Source organism: Acanthochromis polyacanthus, chromosome 5 (genome assembly GCF_021347895.1).
Source record: "Acanthochromis polyacanthus isolate Apoly-LR-REF ecotype Palm Island chromosome 5, KAUST_Apoly_ChrSc, whole genome shotgun sequence".
Lineage (NCBI taxonomy): Eukaryota > Metazoa > Chordata > Actinopteri > Pomacentridae > Acanthochromis > Acanthochromis polyacanthus.
Window position 1 is genome coordinate 29,707,214 of NC_067117.1, and position 8,323 is coordinate 29,715,536.

Below are 8,323 nucleotides of genomic sequence, written 5' to 3' on the forward strand. Positions count from 1 at the left end.
AAAGGGAAAATAGCCAAAATACAAGGAATGAGAGAAAGGCACATCTGGGACCAAGACAGCTGGAGCACACACTCTAATTTTGGAGCTGTTGCCTTTATTAGCCAGCCGGTAAGATATGCTCTTTTTGCATTTATTTCAGACAAGACCTGAAACAGCTTCGCGTTTAGAGGGCCAACTTTAGACAGCCTTAATGTAAATTATTTATGCTTAAATAATATTAACACTGGGTCACAACTAGCAGAATAACATATGTTTAAAAGATAATATCCCCTGTGTTCAATACATTGGCTCCATGGCATCAAAGAGATACGACAACTGAGCAGAAATTACAAACATAATTCATTATGAATTATTCAGATGATAATGAGAAGCACTCTGTGACCACTCACCGCGCAAATCAAATTATACAACAAATGAGGAGAAAAAAAGCTTCTTCAACAAACACGATTACGGTACTTTAATAGCTCTAATGTGTTTTTCGTCACGGCGGTGTGCAGATAGAGGATCAGTCCAGTCACACATGATAGTACATCAATAAGTTGGTCCGAAAGCTGCGCCTGTTCAAAGTAAACGCCATTCATCTGGTCTTTGGAGCGCGATTGTTTGAATGTCTCAAATTTCCTGACCCAGTTCCCATGCAGGTTTTCAGAAGCGGCATCAAATGAAGCCGTTCGCGGGGTAATCATGTGGCGTGAGCCGAAAAACATCAAGGATTCGCCTCAACGTGCTCCACATCAAACATCATCACTCATATTGGCGCTAACATGGACGACTGGAGGGTTTGTGTGTCTCTGTGTCCAGTTTGTGTCTGTAATTTGGAGCAAAATCAGTGGTTAAAGAAGCCTCACAGACTGCAGTGTTTTCTAACCCTGACTGTCCTCTTCCCTGCAGCCAGGACAGCTCATCACTTCATCACACCGCCGGCTGTTTCTGCACAATAACAAGAATGCTATTAACATATATGGAAATGCTGTATGAAAACAAGAAGCTACCCCTTCCACTCATGCCTGCTGTATACATCCGTCTGTGTGTGTGTGTGTGTGTGTGTGTGTGTGTGTGTGTGTGTGTGTGTGAGTGTGTGTCTGCATGTGTGTTTTTGCATGCATGCCCGCTGTGTGCACTCTGGATTCTGTGTTCAGAGGGAATTGCTTGCTTTGATGTTCTCCGATGCAGGCAACTGCTGATACCCCTATTAGCTTGCACGGGGCTGATGCAAGCAACGCAAGTCCTAGTCTCCAAAAACCCCACTTCATTTCAATGCTAAGTGGAGCAAGATCGAAATAAGCTACATTCAAGTGCAGCCCGGGGATGTCAGCACAAAGATGCAAAACCCCACACTTTATTTAGGGAGATAAGGCTGTGGGATTAACACGGCGATAATGACGAGAAACTCGTCTTCCTATGGGGTCAAAACAGAGACATCATTGAAATGGAAAAGGGTGGATACGAAATGTTTGTAATTAAGCAATTTTTATAGGCATTGAAAAACTACAACAAAAAATCATCTCTGAAAAAGTTTCACTGACAAATAAAACACGATATTCAAATTATTTATTTTTGTTTTGATATTTTTTGGGTGTTTTTATGTGGTTTTTGAATTTCGCAAACAGCATATGTCAGAATGATGGAACAAGACTTTCTTAATAAATTTATGGGAGACGGCGACATAGCCACAAAACATATAGGCCAAGGACATCGTAAACCGAGGACCTGCAGCAATGTGTTGCATGGAATTCGTAAGTACAAGATCAACTTTAAATCAACACAAAAACTGCCATGTTAAGATTCTAATACCTGCTGTTCTACTCGTGCAACATTTAGAACTAAAAGCAGATTATTTTCCTTGATTACTTCAGCGCTTTACAAAAGACCAACAGAAAGGGAGTGCAGAATGGACATAGAAACCTGATTAAAACACTTCTTGGCTTTGGTAGGACAACACTTCAATAAGCATTTGGTCCTGTCAGCAATTATTTCCACTTTGTTTTTGCATTAATAGCAAAATATATATGAAAAGATATCCTGTCAGGTTGCATCAGCTTCCCTAACATTACATTAAACAGCACTAATTCAAACAGCGCTCTAATAGATCTTCTTTTGGTTAACCAACTATTCCCCTGTTGCTTTTTGTGCTTCTTGTTTCTGCTTCTCTTTCCTTTCAATTAGTACAAATCCCAAATCAAGGCAAAGGCAGAGTCGACCCTCCGAGTCACCACACTCACTTTCCTTCCCCCGTCTCTTCCCAAAGTCTTGCTATTGAAGATGCCCCATGTTAAGCTGCAGCAGAAAAACTTTAGACTCAGGAGAGATAATCGGGGAAGAGATGAGGGCGAAACGGCCTCCAGAAAATAAATGGATAAACTTTGAACTTGCAACTCAGCAAGGTTTATTTGTCAGACGTAAGCCCAGAGAAAACCCTTCCTGTAATAAAAAATTTAAAAAAAAAAAGAAATACCCACAAGTTAGACTTCATGGACTAATCCAACTTGACAGAACGCTTAGTGTGATGAGAAGTTCAGATGCCCGAAGGCAAGTGAAAGAAAAATAACAGGAAATTTCTGAAAAAGACAAGAGGTGACTTTCAAAGTTGTCTCGCTAAATGAACAGCAAAAAAAAAAAAAAAAAATGTCCAGCAGACTGTGGCACCGGAGTGAGTGTGTGTATTAACACCCAGAAGATTTGCGATGGTGTAACCTTTCTTTTGCATTCCGGGGGAAAGGTTACCGCGGATTGCTTTGGGGATTGTGGAAAAGTGCACAAGGAGCAGCAAACACCTTCAAAAAACGTGAGGAGCTGGCACAACCGGCCAGAAAGATTAAGCTGCAACAAAAATCGATGCAATAAACCGAGACATAATGCTGCAATGAAAAGCTGCGGCTGAGAGGACGGCTTGCTCTTGTCTGTCAATTCAAAATGTGTCATCCACCGCTGCCAGAGCTTGCAGTCATTTTAACTCGGCAGAGATTTAAAAAGGCTGGATGTGGAGCAACTGATAACGGCCGTTATCGGTTCGAACTGCTAGAGGGTGAAATGTTAACTCTGAACACCCGCACCTTCTGTGTGAAGATTAGCAGCTGCTTTGCCCGAATTTACCTCTTTAAATGCGCGTTGATTCAGCATTATTACAGTTAGAGATAATGTGTGATGAGGGTAATGTGTTCTCCAATACAAGAGATGAGATTTAAAGCTCCTGGTGATACATGGTTTGACTTTTTATGTGCTTGTTTTTTTGTCCAAAGTGTCACAGAAGGATACTAAAAAATGACTGAGGTAGCATTTAAAGTTATGTTATAGATTTATTTCAACTAGACATGACTAATTCATATTTGACAAGCAGCTCTAAGGCTACCAGGGTTAAAGTGGTTCTCTCTGCCAGGAGCCACCAAAATACCCCCAACACACACACATCCTGCCCCCAGATTCAACTTTCCAGGGCTTAATGGGAAACCTGATTTTCAAGCAGTGCCAAAGGCATGTCGCCCTGACTAAACCAACTCTTTCCAGAGGGGGCAAAAAAAATAACAGGAAGAGAGTTCAGAGAAGGAGAAGCGAATGCAAATGCAAAATACAAGATCTTCGGCAAGAGCATGTCAGGCTAATGAATACTAAGATGAGTTTATTAGAATTTCTAGGTCACAATTGAAACGAATGGCATGTTTCATATTTAGCAGAGGAGCAGAAGAAACTGAAGGTGATTCTCAGTGCAATCAGATGCCCGGTTTACTAGTTTGAACAGTTTTCTCCTGGCTTGCATAGTAGAAAGGAGAAAAACCAAAGAACAATACAACAATATCAAAGGTTATCAGCACGTAAATGTGCTCTTATTAGAAGTGAAAGTGTTAAATTTAAGAATGTATGTCCAAACACAAGTAGCCTTGGCTTCAGCATCTTCAGATTTGACGCCTCCTTGAGTTCAGTTTGTTCCGAACTGTGGGCAGGAAGTCCAGATTTCAGACAGTTGTTATTTTTTATAATTACTATTATTATTTGCACTGTAGATTTTTTTGATATTGCTGGTTGTTGTGATAGAAATTTGATATAGAAATGAGTAGAATGAGTTCTTTAAAAAATGACAGCTTTCAAAAGCTGAAGACAGGGGACCTGACAGCAAAAGCATCGGTCAAGCCCCCTGCCACTAAGTCTTGTATTCCCATTAATCTGCTTTCAAAGTTCAAAGTTGAATTCATAGTCACTCTCTCCATGTACAACACTCTATATATGTAGAGGAACAACATTGTTTTCATCTTGCCCTTATTCATAACAGGAAGAAGAAAAAGGACAAAAGCTGACACTACAGCAGTGTAGTGTGAAGTACTACAGAGCCATCACACGTGTTTCAACAAAAAACGGAAAGTTTTAATAAGATGAGTGTGTGTGGTTGTGTCATGAGTTAGAGGCGGTAGTAGGAGTCCAAATCAATCACATTTGGATTCGTCATGCCTCTTCAGGTGGGCTGTGACCGTCCTGGGCCCCTTTGGCACTGACATTTTGAGAATAAATTATGCACGTCTGGTTTGAGAAGGTTTTTTCCAAAGGTCCACTTTAGGTCAAGTCCAACATCTTACACTTCTATATGGAAGTAGAAAAAGGCCTCAAGGACTTGAGTCATATAAGCAACTGACATATTTAAACACTGAAATGCAACCACAACGACTAAACTACATACAGCTACATGTACACTGATATACAGTATTTTACTACAAGCTCAAATCTGCACTTCTGAGTCAAAGGAAACTCAACTTTAAAGATAAAACACTTCTTTCTGTTTATAGTAAACAAGGTACTGTTGACAAATGTCCAAAATGGGGACTTGTTGTGGTGCGATAACCAGCTCTCATAATTAGAATGTAGCCGCATCATCGCCATCAGCTATGTGTCTATTTAGAAATACTACACAATAAAATAACAATATTTCCTGGTGGGGCAGCAGAAGCAACTAAATCAGTGGAACTTTATATTATGTGGGTTTGAACAAAGGTCCATTGCAGTTTATGAGGTTTTGAATTTAAATGTTAAAAACGTGAAGAACTTTATTTCTTTTGAAATTTTCTTTGTTTTTGCAGCTTTTAAGCTTCACAAAAAAATGATTGGAATTCAAGTCCAGTATTCAAGTTGCTTAGTTTCACTTGGATTTAAAAAAAAAAAAAAGCTAAAAAATTCGATTAAAAATGACAAAAAGTCAACATGCATAATGGATGGGTTGTCAGGCATAAGAAATCAAGCATGAACAAAACTGATTGGGCCACTGTCCGGCTCTTTATCTGTCATACAATACAGGAAAGCTGCATTAGCTAATTGACTGAAAAGAAAAGTCCTTGCTGTGTTCTGTCTTTGCTTCCATACATTTACCTAAAGTCGCCCTTGAAAGACTATTTTAATTTACCTTTTTTTTGTTCTTGATTTTGCAGGCATTTTAATTTCACACACATTTTGTGACGTCTCTATGTGCATCAGACAACAGAGGGCTCTGCTTGATTGCAGACAGCAGAAGATGAAAGCAGAGCAGAGCTGGAATCTAACAAAAGGCTTAAATAAAAGCAGGACATGTTGCCACCAAAGATAAAAGGTTTTCCATGCGGGTGAGCACTGCCACCACAGAACTCAAACCTGTATGAATACATAGATAGAAAATTCTGCACTGATCACAAACACATGCACTGTCAGGCTGTATAGATTCATTTAAAACATAAAAAAAGGATATATATATATTTTAATTATCAATGAGATAACCTCAGACGAGCAAATCTGTCTACCAGTTGAAGTTTACATCCATTTAGTGCATAAATTAATTGAGGAAAAAAAAGTCATATTCCTTGCGTTTGTTTTCACATTTGTTTCAAAAAACTGATTCTAACAGAACAGAGTTGAAGCAATAACAGTAAAAAAAAAAAAAGAAGCTTCAAACACGGATGTTGCTGCATAGGAAGGTACAAATTGTAAAATGTGGATGCTTCACACACATCTTCAACCAAACAGAAAAGAAAATCTATACAGTCACCACAGTTTCAAGGTCAAGAATCAGTGTCAGTATCTGACCAAATGTGAAACATGTTCACCATCTGGTATTCTGCTCCTGAGTTATGGTGTTGAATAATGATCAGTCTGAAAACTCTTTTTGCAGAACAATATGGCATCACAGTGAAGCTGACCTTTGACTTTTTGGACACAAAATGCCAACACTTCATTGTTTTAGCCTGTCGGACATGTGTGGGAAAAGTGGTTCTAATTAGTGCACGAATCCTCGAGTCATCAGCCAGAACGTGGTTTTTGACCTTTGACCTTACACCAGCAAAATGTCATCCAAGCGAGCACTGGTGCCAAATTCAAAGAAAATTAAACATGAAGAAGACATGGCTGCAGGAAGCACCACGGATCACATGGTTTAAGAATGTTTTAGCGCACGGGCATAAATCTGGGTGCAGCAAGGAAGGAAATACATTTTTATTAACAACAAGTGGTGCCACTCTGGTCACGTTATCATGAAGAAATATTCCTACATTAAACATATTGAACAATTAGACATGGGGCTACGTCCATACTACATTCCCAGGTCAGTGTACGCATCCTATGTTTGTTATTGTTTACATCTCAATGTATTTCACTATGTTAGCAACATTTTAGACGCTGCATTCTGCTTCTTTTTTCTGTTCTTGTAAAATGTCACATATTTGCACAGGGCAGGGATTAGCTTTAACCCAGGAGATCTTCTTTTGCCATAAAACTGTGTAACTCTTCCCCTTTCTGCAGGAATGACGGCCAAAACATTGAACTCTTAGCTCTAAACAATGTTACGGCCACCAGTATTGGTGTGCCGTCTGGTTTTGGGGTGATGTCCTGTTGGGCATTTGTGTGGGGGAAAATTACATGTGTGGGTTCAGCTGTGGTTGTTCCAGAGTCTCTGGAACCCCAGCTGACAGCCATTCCAGCTGATGACACCAGACCTGACGACCTGCACTACAATCCGGTTCTCCCCGCCCTCTGACCTCCCTGATTGGGCCACCCTCCAGCTCCACTCCACCTCTGACCAACCAGATGCAGCCATCACCACACCTGCAGGCTACACACGTGGACAAAATTGTTGGTACCCCTCAGTTAAAGAAGGAAAAACCCACAATTCTCACTGAAATCACTTGAAACTCACAAAAGTAACAATAAATAAAAATTTATTGAAAATTAAATAATCAAAAACAGCCATTACTTTTGAATTGTTGATTAACATAATTATTTAAAAAAACAAACTAATGAAACAGGCCTGGACAAAAATGATGGTACCTCTATAAAAGATTGAAAACTATTTGACCAGAGTGACATGATTAACTCAGGTGTGTCATTTAATTGACATCACAGGTGTTTCCAAACTCATAATCAGTCAGTCTGCCTATTTAAAGGGAGACAAGTAGTCACCCTGCTGTTTGGTGAAAAGGTGTGTACCACACTGAACATGGACAACAGAAAGCGAAGGAGAGAATTGTCCCAGGACATCTGAAAAAAATTATAGACAAACATCTTAAAGGTAAAGGCTATAAGACCATCTCTAAACAGTTTGAAGTTCCTGTGACAACAGTGGCTCATATTATTCAGAAGTTCAAGACCCACGGGACAGTAGCCAACCTCCCTGGACGTGGCCGCAAGAGGAAAATTGATGACAAATTGAAGAGACGGATCGTTGGAATTGTATCCAAAGAGCCCAGAGCAACCTCCAAAGAAATTAAAGGTGAACTCCAAGGCCAAGGTACATCAGTGTCAGATCGCACCATTCGTCGTTGTTTGAGCCAAAGTGGACTTCATGGGAGACGACCAAGGAGGACACCACTGCTGAAAAAAACTCATAAAAAAGCGAGACTGGAATTTGCAAAAATGCATGTTGACAAGCCACAAAGCTTCTGGGAGAATGTCCTTTGGACAGATGAGACCAAACTGGAGCTTTTTGGTAAGGCACATCAACTCTATGTTCATAGACTCAAAAACCAAGCATACGAAGAAAAGAACACTGTCCCTACGGTGAAACATGGAGGAGGCTCAGTAATGTTTTGGGGCTGCTTTGCTGCATCTGGCACAGGGTGTCTTGAAAGTGTGCAAGGTACGATGAAATCTGAAGACTATCAAGGCATTCTGGAGAGAAATGTGCTGCCTAGTGTCAGAAAGCTTGGTCTCAGTCGCAGGTCATGGGTCTTCCAACAGGACAACGATCCAAAACACACAGCCAAAAACACCCAAGAATGGCTGAGAGAAAAGCGTTGGACTATTCTAAAGTGGCCTTCTATGAGCCCAGATCTGAATCCCATTGAACATATGTGGAAGGAGCTGAAACATGCCATTTGGA